The sequence below is a fragment of the Panthera onca genome, chromosome C1 (genome assembly GCF_046562875.1).
Source record: "Panthera onca isolate mPanOnc1 chromosome C1, mPanOnc1 haplotype 2, whole genome shotgun sequence".
Taxonomy (NCBI): Eukaryota; Metazoa; Chordata; class Mammalia; order Carnivora; family Felidae; genus Panthera; species Panthera onca.
The window spans coordinates 61692677-61706900 of record NC_138346.1 but is presented as its reverse complement, the minus strand read 5'-3'; the positions used below and the strand labels follow the sequence as shown (position 1 = coordinate 61706900).

General features: G+C 38.4%; 2 protein-coding genes across 7 annotated transcripts in view; one reads left to right on the top strand and one right to left on the bottom strand.

Moving 5' to 3' along the window:
• Positions 1-14224, bottom strand: part of METTL8 (methyltransferase 8, tRNA N3-cytidine) — a 97686-nt gene that overhangs the window by 83088 nt on the left and 374 nt on the right. The window lies entirely within an intron of this gene.
• DCAF17 (DDB1 and CUL4 associated factor 17) overlaps positions 13883-14224 on the top strand; it is a 33815-nt gene continuing 33473 nt past the window's right edge. The window contains exon 1 of the mRNA XM_081796366.1: positions 13883-14102. The gene's annotated coding sequence lies outside the window, so the exon portion shown is untranslated. The remainder of the gene's footprint in view (positions 14103-14224) is intronic.

Here is a 14224-nt window from a genome sequence, read left to right as displayed (position 1 = left end):
TTAAGAGGTACAAACTTTCAGTCTTAAAATAAGTTGCAGAGACAAAAAGTACAGTGTAAGAAATATAGCCAATACTATCATAATAACATCACATGGTAACAGACAGTGACTTATCACAGTGAGCACTGAGTAATGTACATATTGTTAAATCAATATGTTGTACATCTGAAACTAATATAACACTATGTGTTAAGTATACTTAAAAAAAAAAAAAAGAATCTGGTCATCTTCTCTTAGAGGCCAGATATTAAGGAGATTTGCAAAAATGTAAAGCTATGCCATTCTTCTCATTAATTTGTTTCTTTTGGAAAATATTTTTAATAAAAATGGTATTCATGCTAATATGTAGTGGGTTTATTACTGTTATTTTAAATGACTTAATAAATATTTGCATTTTTCTTTGGTTTAATTTCTAACATAGTAAACATTGACAGCTATGATCCATATAAATAAAAGCTCTTGGGGGTATAATTTTTCAGTGTCAAGGAGTCCTGAGACCAAACAGTTGGAGAACTGCTGCCTTTTGGCTTAATTTTCTGGGGTGACCAGGAGAATGGCAGGACCACTACTTTTTTTAAAAAAGAGCATGATGGGGGCACCTGGGTGGCTCAGTCAGTTAAGCGTCTGACTTCGGCTCAGGTCATGATCTCACAGTTCATGAGTTCGAGCCCCGCATTGGGCTCTGTGCTGACCGCTTAGAGCCCGGATGGAGCCTGCTTCTGATTCTGTGTCTCCCTCTGTCTCTGCTCCTCCCCTGCTCATGCTCTGTCTCTCTCTCCTTCAAAAATAAATAAAAACATTTAAAAAAATTTAAAAAGAGCATGATGGCTTAATTAAGTATTTGACTTATCATTTTGGCAAAGTGAAATGTTGTGATCAGTGGTATAGAAAAACAAGCATACTCACACACTGTCAGGGGAGACTGCATTGAGAAACCTTTTCTGAGGAAACTCTGTCAATACAAATGAAAATTCTTTTTTGTCTAAATTTTTTAATGTTTATTTATTTTTGAGAGAGGAAGAGAGAAAGAGGGAAAGAAGAAGCAAGCACAAGCGGGGAAGGGCATAAAGAAAGGGAGACACAGAACCCGAAGCAGACTCTGCACTGTCAGCATAGAGCCCGATGTGGGGCCTGAACCCACAAATCACAAGATCATGACCTGAGCCGAAGTCAAACATTTAACCGACTGAGCCACCCAGGCGCCCCCATATGAAAATTCTTGAAGAATAAATTTGATGGAAAATTCAATTTCTAGAATTATATCCTAAGAATGTAACCAGAAGAATATATTAAGCATTTGTCACAGCACTGTTGTACATTATCCTGAAAAACTGTACACCATCTAAACAGTCATCTTCAGAAAACTGACTGAATTACTGTATATCCATGTAAGGGAAAATCATGTAGCTACTTAAAAATGTTACTTAGGGACTCCTGGGTGGCTCAGTGGGTTGAGCATCTGGCTCTTGATTTCAGCTCACGTCATGATCTCATGGCTTATGAGATAGAGCCCTGCATCGGGCTCTGTGCTGACTGTGTGGAGCCTGCAAAAATATTGCTTATAAACCTAAATTTACTGATATGGAAAGAAGTCCATGATTTTTTTAGGTGGGGGAAAAAATAGGGTACAAAATCGTACCTTTAGTAAGATCTCATTTTTAAAAATTAATATATATAATAACAAATATACATATGTATAGGAAAAGTCTGGAAGAATTTAGTTTTCTCTGATTGAAACGCTCAAGGAGTTCCTTCTATTTTCTTCTTCACACATCGCAAATGTTCTTTTTCTTTTTAAGTAAACTCAAATAACCTTTATATTCAGGAAACTTATGAAAATATTTTTACAATCGCTATGTATATAAACTCTACACAATATCCACAGGTAGAGGATCCGTGCTTGGGAAGGAAGGAAAAAAAGATGGTATGGGCAGTAGTAATAGTAACACTTGAAAAGTCTCAAAGTCTTTTTTCTAACAGTCACCCATTTACATGGAGGAAAAGATGCCATGGAACCTGTGAGAGCCTTGGTAAGGGGACCCAGACAGGGTGCTGTAGACAGTTGGATCCAGGACCCATTTACCCTAGGGCCATAGAAGTTCAGAGAAAGATCAGTTTGGGTTTTTTTTTTTTTTTGTTTTGTTTTAATTTTTAACGTTTATTTATTTTTGAGACAGAGAGAGACAGAGCATGAATGGGGGAGGGGCAGAGAGAGAGGGAGACACAGAATCGGAAGCAGGCTCCAGGCTCTGAGCTGTCAGCACAGAGCCCAACACGGGGCTCGAACTCATGGACCACGAGATCGTGACCTGAGCTGAAGTCGGACGCTTAACCGACTGAGCCACCCAGGCGCCCCGAAAGATCACTTTTAAAAGACTTCAATTTGTTAGACCACATAAGGCCAACAACTGCAGATGCTCAGACGGTAAGGGCAAAGAATCCAGAAAGAGAAAGAAATTATTGGAAAAGGCAAAGAGTATCAGGAGGAGGTGGAAAACAAATAACCCATGCTAGAAGACCAAACTCCAATTATTAGAAACTTCCTACTCACCAACTACGGCAGGTACTTGCCACATTGCTAAGTGACATTAAGACTGCTCTCTCTTTCCATTTGGTAACTGTGTTTTTGGTGTGCCAGAACCTTTTCATTTATAGTACTTCTTAATCATCAGACAGCAAACACAGATGGCACCAGTCAGGTCTGCCCAGCCTAGCCTTTGAAGCCAGCTCCTGGGAAAGCTTGTGCACCCTCTGCTGGCCAGCTCCACTCCAGGACAAGAGGGTCTGTGTCCTACAGAGACAATTTCACAAATCACAGGGATACACTTTTGTATTCTCTATATAGCTAATTTCAGCGAAGAGCTTGGAAACCATTTCCTCAAACTGCCACCTGAAGGAAACAATTACAGATGAAAACAATGCCTTCCTTTGTTACACCAAAGAAAAACATCATAAAAACTAAAGTACTGTGAGAAAACATACCATAAAAAGCATGTTAAATTCAAATGATTTCATCTTATTATATAATTAAATAAGTAAAGGCATGCAACACCTAATCTGACTATAAGGCTAATTCATTAGAGTTTTACTCTGGTCGAAAACCTGAGAATTACTATAACAATAATATCTGCATAGGTTTTATAATTTACAAAAAGCTCTCACATTCACTTTTACAACTCATCCTTACAATAATACAATAAGTAAGGGAAGGAGGCAGGACAAGCATCTTTTTTTTTTTTTTTTTTTTTTACGTTTTTTTTTTATTTATTTTTGGGACAGAGAGAGACAGAGCATGAACGGGGGAGGGGCAGAGAGAGAGGGAGACACAGAATCGGAAACAGGCTCCAGGCTCCGAGCCATCAGCCCAGAGCCTGACGCGGGGCTCGAACTCACGGACCGCGAGATCGTGACCTGGCTGAAGTCGGACGCTCAACCGACTGCGCCACCCAGGCGCCCCCAGGACAAGCATCTTTATCACCATTTCACAGATGTGGGAGACGAGGCTCAAAGAGGTTACATGTGTTGCCTCATTCACACAGCTATCAGACTCCATACCCCAAGCAGGCTTCCTGACTCCAAATGCTATGGTCTACTCAGTACACTATTACACCTAAGCTGCTGATCTATAAGGAGTTTTCGATAGAGCTGGTATGTATTTCAGGCAGAGGAGTAAAAAGCCTAAAACCAATGTTTTTATAATACATTCCATTTTGTTTCAAAAGTCACCAAAACTTCAGATGCTGAACTCTAAATCTGGGGATTTGTACTGTAGGCAGTGCTTTGTGCTAAAATAACATGAGTTTTTTGTTTTTGTTTTTTTTTTTGAGAGAGAGAAAGAAAGAGAGAGAGAGAAAGAATGAGTGGAGGAGGGGCAGAGAGAGAGGAAGAGAGAGAATCCCAAGCAGGCTCCTTGATATCAGCAGAGCCTGATGTGGGGCTTGATCTCACGAATCATGAGATCATGACCTGAGCTGAAATCAAAAGCCAAATGCTAAACCAACTGAGCCACCCATGCGTAACCAAATACCAGTTTAACAAGGGGAGTGGACATTTTAATAAGAAATCTACTGAAAACCAAATAACATTAACTTCGGAATTTCTATATGTGGCATGTCTATGCCCATAAAGGGTATATCCTACCAGGCTTTGTACCTTCTGCATTCACTTGGTCAATTCTATTTATTTGGTTTGAAACGGGGTGGGAATCCTCAAGTTCTGGTCCTTTCTCTTGAATCTTTACAATCTTAATAATTTCTCCCTTATGAAAAAAGCATTATGGATACTGTTTTGTTGGACACTTCAGCATGCTGAAGAAGATTCAGTGTAATTCAGCTATAAACACATAGATCCCCAAAACGAAAAATCCAAACAAAGTAGTAATGATAAACAGAATCAAACATTATATAGCACTTGCTATGTGCCAGGCATTACTTTAAATGCTTTACTATGTTACTCATTTAGTCCTCCCAAACAGATAAATAAGTGAGGCATAGACAAGTTAAAGTAATTCTAGTTAAGTGGGATACCCTGGTTGGTAAAGCTAGTACGTTTTGAGGCTGAGATCTACACGCAGGCAGGCTGGTAACTGAGTTCATCTTAAGTTTACTTTTAAAATGCAATAGGGGTACCTAGGTGGCTCAGTTGGTTAAGCATCCAACTCTTGATTTTGGCTCAGGCCATGCTCTCATGGTCTGTGAGATTGAGCTCCGTGTCATGCACTGTGCTGGCAGTGAGGAGCCTGCTTGGGATTCTCTGCCTCTCTCTCTCTCTCTCTCTCTCTCTGCCCCTCCCCCACTTGTGTGCACACGCCTATTGCATTTCAAAAGTAAACTTTTAATTTTGGAATAGTCTAAGATTTACAGAAAAGTTGCAGATAGTACAGAAAGCTCCCATATTCTAACCTAGTTTCCTATATTACTAAAATCTTACACTAGCATGGTAATTTGTTACAATTAATAAGCCAATACTAATACATTACTATAAACCTAAGCCCATACTTTATTCAAATTCCCTTTATCTTCATTCGATGTATTTTTCTCTCATAGAATTCCATCTAGGGCATCATGTTATATTTCGTGATCAGGTCTCCTTAGGCTCCACTTTGGCTCTAATAGTTTCTCAGACTTTCTTTGTTTTTGAAGACCTTGACAATTTTGAGGAATACTGATCAGGTATCTTGTAGAATGTCCCTCAATATTTATGAGATGTTTTCCTCATGATTAGACTGGGGGTTTGGGTTTTAGGGGAAAAAACTACAGAAGTAAAGTACCACTCTTATCACATCATATCAAGGGTATTCATGATATGAATATGACTTATCAGGGTTAACGTTAACCTTGATCACCTGGCTGAGGCAGTGATTGACAAGTTTCTCCACTGTAAACTTATTCCCTTCCTCCTTTCCATACTGCATTCTTTAACTTTTTTTTTTTCAGTATTTATTTTTGAGAGGAAGAGACAGAGCGTAAGCTGGAAAGGGGCAGACAGAGGGAGACACAGAATCCAAAGCAGGCTCCAGGCTCTAAGCTGTCAGCACAGAGCCTGAAGCGAGGCTCGAACTCAAGAGCTGTGAGATCATGACCTGAGCTGAAGTCGGTCGCTTAACCAACGAGCCACCCAGTGGTCCCTCCATGCTGTATTCTTTAGAAGGAAGTCACTACGTGCAGCCCACACTTAAGGAGTAGCGAGTTATGCTCCACTTCTTTAAGGGCAGAATAGCTACTTAAATTATTTGGAATTCTTTTACATGGGAGATTTGTCTCTTCTCCCCCATTTATTTACTCAATCACTTGTTTCTATCAGTATGGATTCAAAGACATTTCTTTTACACTGTGGGTTATAACCCAATACTATTTTATTTATTGCTCAAACTGTTCCTGTTTTGGCTATTAAGAGTTCTTTCTTCTACAGTTTCTTTCTATAGTTGGCTCCTATGTTCTTTTGACATACTCTCATCATTGTGTTTTTGTTTTGGAGCACTTGCCTTATTTTCTGGCACTACAAGATACTGCAGGCTCATGTTGTATATTCGTTAACCCAATCCTAGAATCAGCTACTTCTCCAAAGAGTGTCTGTTTCTTTTATTGGGGAATGGACCAGGTACTGGGTGTGCTCCTTGCTACAAGATTGCTTCTAGGCCCTCTCAATTGACAAAACAAGGAAATATATGTGGGAATACTAAACCTTGTATAAACACGTTTTTATAAATGCTTCTACATGTATCTACCATTATCTATAGCAAGCTAAACTAGAGTTCATACTTTATCAGTTAGAGTACAGTGCTTATGAACAGTTCCTACCGCCTTTAGTTTTAGTCTCATTTTCAAGTTACTTGGCTCCTTTCAGTGAGGTTATTAAATACATTTATAATACAATTAGATTCCTTTATCAGGCTGCCCTCCATCCTAAATCCCATTTCCCCTTATTTATTTTTAAAATTTGCATGTGTCAGGGTTTACTCTTTGTGCTGTAGAGCTCTGTGGGTTTTAACAAATGCACAGTGTCATGTATCCACCATTTCAAAACCATGAAATAGTTTCACCACACAAAAAACATCCTCTGTGCTGCCAAATCAACCCTCTTCTCTCCTTAAACTACCTGTTTTGGTTACATTTTCCTAACAGAGAATGTACTAGACATCATTGGTTCTCATCCTTTCCCCTTACAACAACGAGTTGACATTTATAAACTCATGTAATTCTCACTTCAATCCTGAGTATTTCCTCTTAGCAGGTGATTGAATCAAACTCAGAGAGAATACGTGGCTTGGTTAAGATCCCACTAAGTGGTGGTGCTGGAACTACAACTTGTGCCTCTTGACTCCTGGTATAATGCTCTTTCTACTACATAACACAGCTTCCTTGTTGAGACAAGAAGACAGAAGTGATGGTAAGTGATCATATCTTACATTAACAGAAGTCTTTACACTAAAAATACTAAAGTGGAATTGTAGGGGTGCCTGGGTGGTTCAGTTGGTTAAGTGACTGACTTCGGCTCAAGGATCATGAGGTCAAGCCCCACGTCAGGCTCTCTGCTGTCAGTGCAGAGCCCGCTTCAGTTCCTCTATTTCCCTCTCTGTTCCTGCTCCACTCTCATCGTGTGTGCACTGTCTCTCTCAAAAATAAATATATAAATGTTACAAAAAATAAAGTGGAATTGTAGTTCTGGTAATTTGGTGAACTGACACCCCAAAAACCTTTCTGTTATAAAACACTCCCAAAGGCTGAATAAAAACATTAAAAAAGGGGTGCCTGGGTGGCTCAGTCGGTTGAGCATCTGACATTATCAGATTAAAGGGAAAAAATTATATGATTATGTCAGCAGATATAAAGTAGTTGATTAAATTCAACACCCATTCATGATTAAAAATCAAATAAACAAAGGGTGCCTGAGTGGCTCATTAGATTAAGTGTCGGACTCTTGATTTCAGTTCAAGTCTTGATCTCATAGTTGTAGGATCAAGCCCTGAGTAGGGCTCTGAGCTGAGTGTGGAGCCTGCTTATGATACTCTCCCTCTCTCTCTCTCTCTCCCCTACTCCCCTTCTGCCCCTTCGCCCAACTCATGCATGCTGTCTATCTCTCAAAATAAATAAATATTTTTTTAAAAAAATCAAATAAGACTTTTAGCAAATATGGAATGGAAGAGAATTTCATTAATCTGATTAAGAGTAGCTATCAAAAACTTACAATGTTATCCTAATGGTGAACTATTAGAAATATTCTGTTTATAAACATGAATAAAACAAGAATGGCCACCTTCACCAGTTTTATTCATTGTATTAGAAGTCCTGGCCAGCACAGTAAGAAAAGAAAGAGTAATAAATGGTAAGAGTTGAGAAGGAAGTAATAAAGCTGTCACAGTTTCCTGAGGACATGATTATCTACATAGAAAAATCCCCCAAATCTTACAAATGACTTTTTTTTTTACAAATGACAATTATTATTGCTAAAGATAAAGTTTGTCAAGGTTGCTAAATAAAAGACCAATATACAAAAAGAAAATTTGCATTTTTATATGCTAGCAAAAATATAGTTAGAAAATCTAATTTAAAAATTTACCATTTATAACACTGACCAAAAATATAATGTACTTAGGAAGTTTAAAATATGCAAATCCCTTATGAAAAAAATTATAAAACTTCATTGAAAGACACTACAGATCTAAATAAATGGAGAGACATATGGTCTTCATAAGTAGGATAATTTGATATGGTAAAGATGTTAGTTCTCTTCAAGTTGATACACAGATTTAATGCTATTCCAATCAAAATTCCAATAAGGTTTTTTTGTGGAACTGAAGCAGATTTAAAAAGGTATTTGAAAATGCAAAAGGCAAAAAAGAAATAAGATACTCCTGAGAAAAAGGAATAAGGTAGAGGATTTGTCCTACCAGCTCTCAGGCCTTACTATAAAAGTGGTCAGGTATTAGCCCAGTAATAGAAATACAACAATGGAACAGAAAACACAGACTAGAAACAGACCTAATTATAAATGTAAACTTGATATACAATGAAGTTAGCACTGCAGATCAACAGTGCTAAATTCAACAGATTAAATTCAACACCCAGTTTGTTTGAGGTTTGAGGGAACCTTCAAAAAAATAGTTCTGGGACAACTGATTTTTCATGTAGGAACAAAAATTAGGAATAATAAATGGGTGTTCATTTAAGCTGCCAAGTTTGTGGTACTTTGCTACACAGCTAGAGAAAAGAAATACATTCTTTAACATGTATACCAGGAGACAGGTTAAAGGATGTCTGTAACAGTACTTTTCTAGGAATAAAAAACTTGAAAGAAACAAAAGCCCAGTCAGTAGAAGATGGATAAATTGTAGTAAATTCATACAATTAAATACTATATAGCAGTAAAAATAAATGAAATGAACTATAGGTACTTTGTCAAGTATAATGTTGAAGAAAAAATAGGTGGGGCGCCTGTCTGGCTCAGTTGGTAGGGCATGTGCGGCTCTTGATCTTGGGATTGTGAGTTCGAGCCTCAGGTTGGGTGTAGAGATTACTTAGAAATAAAAAATTTTTTTAAAGGGAACTTTTTTTTTTGACAGAATGCAGGTGCAGGGGGTGGGGAGTGGCAGAGGGAGGGAAGGAGGGAGGGAAAGAGACAGAGACAGAGACAGAGAGAGAGAGAGAGAGAGAGAGAGAAGGAATCTTAAGCAGGTTCCATACCCAGTGTGGAGCCTGACGTGGGCTCAATCTCACAACCATAACACCATTACCTGAGCTGAAATCAAGAGTCGGACGCTTAACAGACTGAGCAACCCAGGCATCTGAGAAATAAAATCTTTAAAAAAAAAAAAGAGAAAAGAAAAAATAGACAAATTGTAGAAGAGTACACATATATTGTATGATTCAATTTATATATGTTCAAAAACACTTATAAGTTAACAATATTTTATTTATATAAAGAGGAAAGAGGGATCTGGGAACCAGGAGAGGCACCTAGGAGATGTCAAAGTTGCAGGTAATGCTCTAAAGTTTTGTTTTGTTTTTTAAGTAGGCTCCACGTCAGGGTATAAATCATGACCGTGAGATGGAGATCTGAGCTGAGGTCAAGAGTCAGACGCTTTACTGATGGAGCCACCCAGGCACCCCTCTTCTGGGTTTGTTTTTTTTAAGTTGATGATAAATACATGTGCATTCATTTTATATTTTTTATACATTATGCTATGTTATCTATACATGTTCTTTAAATAAAATAATTTTAAAATAAGAATAGTTTATAATCATTACTATCAATCTTTAAACCTAATCTTTCTGGATTTTGTATATGCATGAATGTACTTCATGTTTAAACAAAATGTGAAAATATACAGTGAAAAGGAAACATGAGAACCAAACTTGTGGTCAAAAGCCTCAGTAATTTCAAAATAAATTTCCAAAAGTGATTCTCACCTAAAATACACCAGCTACCTGCTAACTGGCCTATTTCACTCTTGTTGTTAAAGGGAATGTTAGCCTATCACTAGTGATTTTTTCCATCACACTACCGTGGTACCACATGCTCTGACCCCTGCCCCTTCTGGGACCTGATTTTACTTCCTTCTTCCCACATTCCTAACCACAGAACAGAACCTAACATTCTTTAGCATCAGTGTGTAAAAAGCTGATATGTACATTTAATAAAATCTAGGTATTGTTTCATAGACACCACATCATACGTAGTTCACTGTTTTCCATTTGTTCTGGGGAGTTTGGAGAGGGTTATTGTGGTTCTGCTTTATTATGATTTCACTTGAATCTTTTATTTTCTTCATTGTTAATATCCACTACATTAGGAGTCTTATCAACTCTACTTCCAAGATATATCCTGAATCTGTTCACTTTTTTCCATTTCTCCTGCTACCACGCCAGTCCAAACACTACCATCGCTTACCTGGACCAAGTGAACAGCCTGTTCACTTGCATTCTTATCTCCTCACAGTACATTTTCCACACTATAGCCATAAAGATCTTATTATATCACAAATTAGATCATGTCACTCTCCTTCAAAGCCTCCTTTGGCTTTGATTAAAATCCAAAATTCCTTATGCCTGATATAACTTGGTTCTGGCTTACCTCTCCAAGTTCATCTCCCTCACATGCACTAGAGAGTCACACTGGCCTGACAGTTTTAGAATAAGCCAAGGTTGTTATTGCTTTGGGAACCTTGCATTCAAGAGTTTTCTGCCTGGACTACTCTAACCTCAATTCTTTGCAGACTCACTCATCCTCATCATTCAGGTCTCAGCTCAGAAGTCCAATCTGCAAGAGGCCTTCCCTGACCACTCTAGCTAAAATAAAGCAGGGCTTCCAACCATACTCTACCAAGCACATCACCCTGTTTTGTCTTCTTCACGGCCCTTATCACTACCTGAAATTTCATTTTTGTAATCTATGTATTTATCGTCTAACTCCCTCCACACGTAGAGGCCTTGTCTATCCCATTCACTGTTATACCCTATGCCAAAATAGTTGCCAGCACAAAGTACATGAACATAATTACATGCTGAATGAATGACCTCTTGTGGTTTTGTCTCTGAACAATTTATCTCTGAACAAATGTTCAAGTTTAATAACCTGAGTGCTTTACCATGCTTCTTTAAACAAAGAACATGAACAAAAAGCATTTTATTAACTTCTGAATTCATATCTCTTTGTCTTTAAATATCATGATGGGGTGCCTGGCTGGCTCAGTTGGTAGAGTATGACTCTTGATCTTAGGATCATGAGTTTGACCCCACATTGAGTGTAGAGATTACTAACAAAATAAATTTAACAAAATATATATTAAAAAACATCGTGGTAAAGATAGCTAAGTATTCTGTTAAAACACATGACACAGATTGAAAAAGAAAAACAAGAAACAAAAAAACAATGTTTGTTCTAGGTCTTAAATTGAGAAGTCATTTTCAAATCCTAAACTAGGGATATCTGTGCATGCCATTTTACCCTCAACAAATGGAAAAAATATCTACCTATAGGTAGAACTGTTGGGGATTCAAGTTTTTAAAAAGTTATTTCTTCTTATGAACACTGTGGTTTCCTACCGATTTAAAGAAAAAAGGAAGACTAAATCTGCATGTATGTTGAAAGTACCTAGTTGCCAATAATAGATTCTATACAATGTCCTTAGAACGGTCAATTTATTCAACATACATATGCATCCTTTGTATACTGCCTAAAATGTGGTTAATGCATATGTATGTCGAATGAACGAATGGACTACTCTAAAAACAGTATGTTGGGGGACACTCAGTACAGCATGCAACTCTTGATCTTGGGATCCTGAGTTCAAGCCCACACTGGGTGTAGAGCCTATTAAAAAAAAAAAGCATAAAAACAATGTGTTGGGAAGACCAACAAACAATAATTCTAATACAGTGCTACAACCAATGTATGCAGAGAAACATGTTAGAAGAACCAAGTCTATACCTGAAGTGAAGGGGTCAGGAAAAGTGTGAGTGGAGGTGTGATACCTGGGATGAGTTACAAGATAAAACAGACAAGAGAAGGAAAGGGAGGGAGTTCCAAAGAAAAGTTGAAAGGCCCATTGGCTTGAGTAAGTGAGCAACATGTCAGAGCCACAAGAGCAAATATTAAGTAACGATGGACAAGGAAATAAGGCTGAAAGTGTGGGCAAGATGCAGACAGAAGTGCCCTGTACACATTAAGGGATTCAGATTTTGTCCTGTACGGCACCTATTCAGACCCCTAGGAATTTGTACGACTTGATAAAAATCAACAACAAAATTTTTTTTTTTTTAATTTTTTTTTTTTCAACGTTTTTTATTTTATTTTTGGGACAGAGAGAGACAGAGCATGAAAGGGGGAGGGGCAGAGAGAGAGGGAGACACAGAATCGGAAACAGGCTCCAGGCTCCGAGCCATCAGCCCAGAGCCTGACGCGGGGCTCGAACTCACGGACCGTGAGATCGTGACCCGGCTGAAGTCGGACGCTTAACCGACTGCGCCACCCAGGCGCCCCCAAAAATATTTTTTTAAAAAGGATACTCTGGATTATCTGAATGACCCCCTTATAATTGAATACTGTCATAAGATTTCAGTTTACATGTTTGTGTTTAGCATTGCACTGGCAAACAAGTGGTACCATTTGTCACTGGCATAGGTTAATGAGAAAGAAATGGGGACTACTTTGTGTAAATCATGTTGTTTGACAAGTGAAGATCAAATGAAATTATGACACATTGAACAAAGGCAGGCTTTGCCGTGGTTTAAAAAAAAGAAAAGAGGTGAAGGCACTGAGTAATCTCAACACAAGTACAATATGGACAGGGCTTTTGTAAAGAAGTTATGCTATGGAGGACAGTGAATATTTGCTTTTGGAGCATATCAGGTCCAACAAAAACTGTCTCATTGGTAACAATGAATAAGTATTCATTTGAATTTATTTGTTTCATAATTGTGCTTCATTTAACTTATAACCGGGAGTTATAGTTGTATAAGATATACAACATAAGGAGTGTATATATAGTTTTATATTTGCATATATTTAACATACTAAAAATATTTTAAGTTAACAATGGAGAATCCTGGGTATCCACTCAGGCTTGAGAAATTCTGCTCTGGGTGATTGGGAGCCACTGAAAGATTTTAATAAGGAAATGACAAATTTGTGCTTTAGAAAAATCACTCTGGCAGCAGGATGGAGAATTCGAATTGAAAGTACTTAAGTAAGGCAGAAAGGAGGGTACTTAATATAATAATGTGATGAAGTGGTGGGGCCCTAAATTACGCAGGGGATATAAAAAGGAGATGGAAAAGAGAATCAAAAGGACTTGGTTGTGGGTGAGAAAGGGAGGGTATCCAGGATGACTGCCCTCTGGGTGACTTGGTGGTGAGATAAAGACAACAGGAAGACAAACAAGTGAGGGTGAAGGGGGATGAGAAAAGAGAGATGATGAATTTAAGTCAGCAATGATTTGAATTTCATTTCATCCAAAGAAAATCCAGTTCTCCTTTCTGGGTCCCAGTTTTCTCAGTGACAGCTGCATTCATGAATTACCAAATTAACTATTATAGTGCGCTCTAAAAATATACAAAGCGCTCCACAGTATGCTGTAAATAAGTCATGAAAAATCAGCAAAAGCTCAAGCCCTGAAGGAAATATTTTAAGTTAACAATAGAGAACCCTGGGTATCCGGGACACAATTTTTACCAAACACTTAAATTGTGACCCAATGCACTCACCCAGTACTGCACTCTTTGCTGTCAGTCAAATGCAATCACTCCCTTGCCCACGTATGAAAGAGAGGTGGCATGTCAAGCCCACGTGGGAGACGCAAAGACACGACCCTTAACGGACTTGCAAAGCAATCCCCGGGACTTGCAAAGCAATCCCCGGGGGCACATGTAGTGCGTGATTACGGAAAATGTAGTGTAGGGGGAACTTTGACCCTATAGGCAGGGGTAGGCGACCAAGTTACCTTCTACTTAGAGGAATCAACGTGGAGTATCTTACAGTCCATTAAGAATGTAAACATTTCATATTTTATTAGCAAAAGAAGAGAAAAAAGAGGCGAGAGGAAGGAAAAGGCAGCAATTATCGCAAAACCAGCCTTGTGTCCCCGCAGGCCACAAAAGGAGAGAGTAAGTCAATCCTAGTTTGGTGGGAATGCCAGCATCTTCCACCACTAACTCCTACTACAACAGCATTGTGCTTCTAGACCCGAAATGTTTAACCGTCAACCTCATCCACAACGTCCAACGTG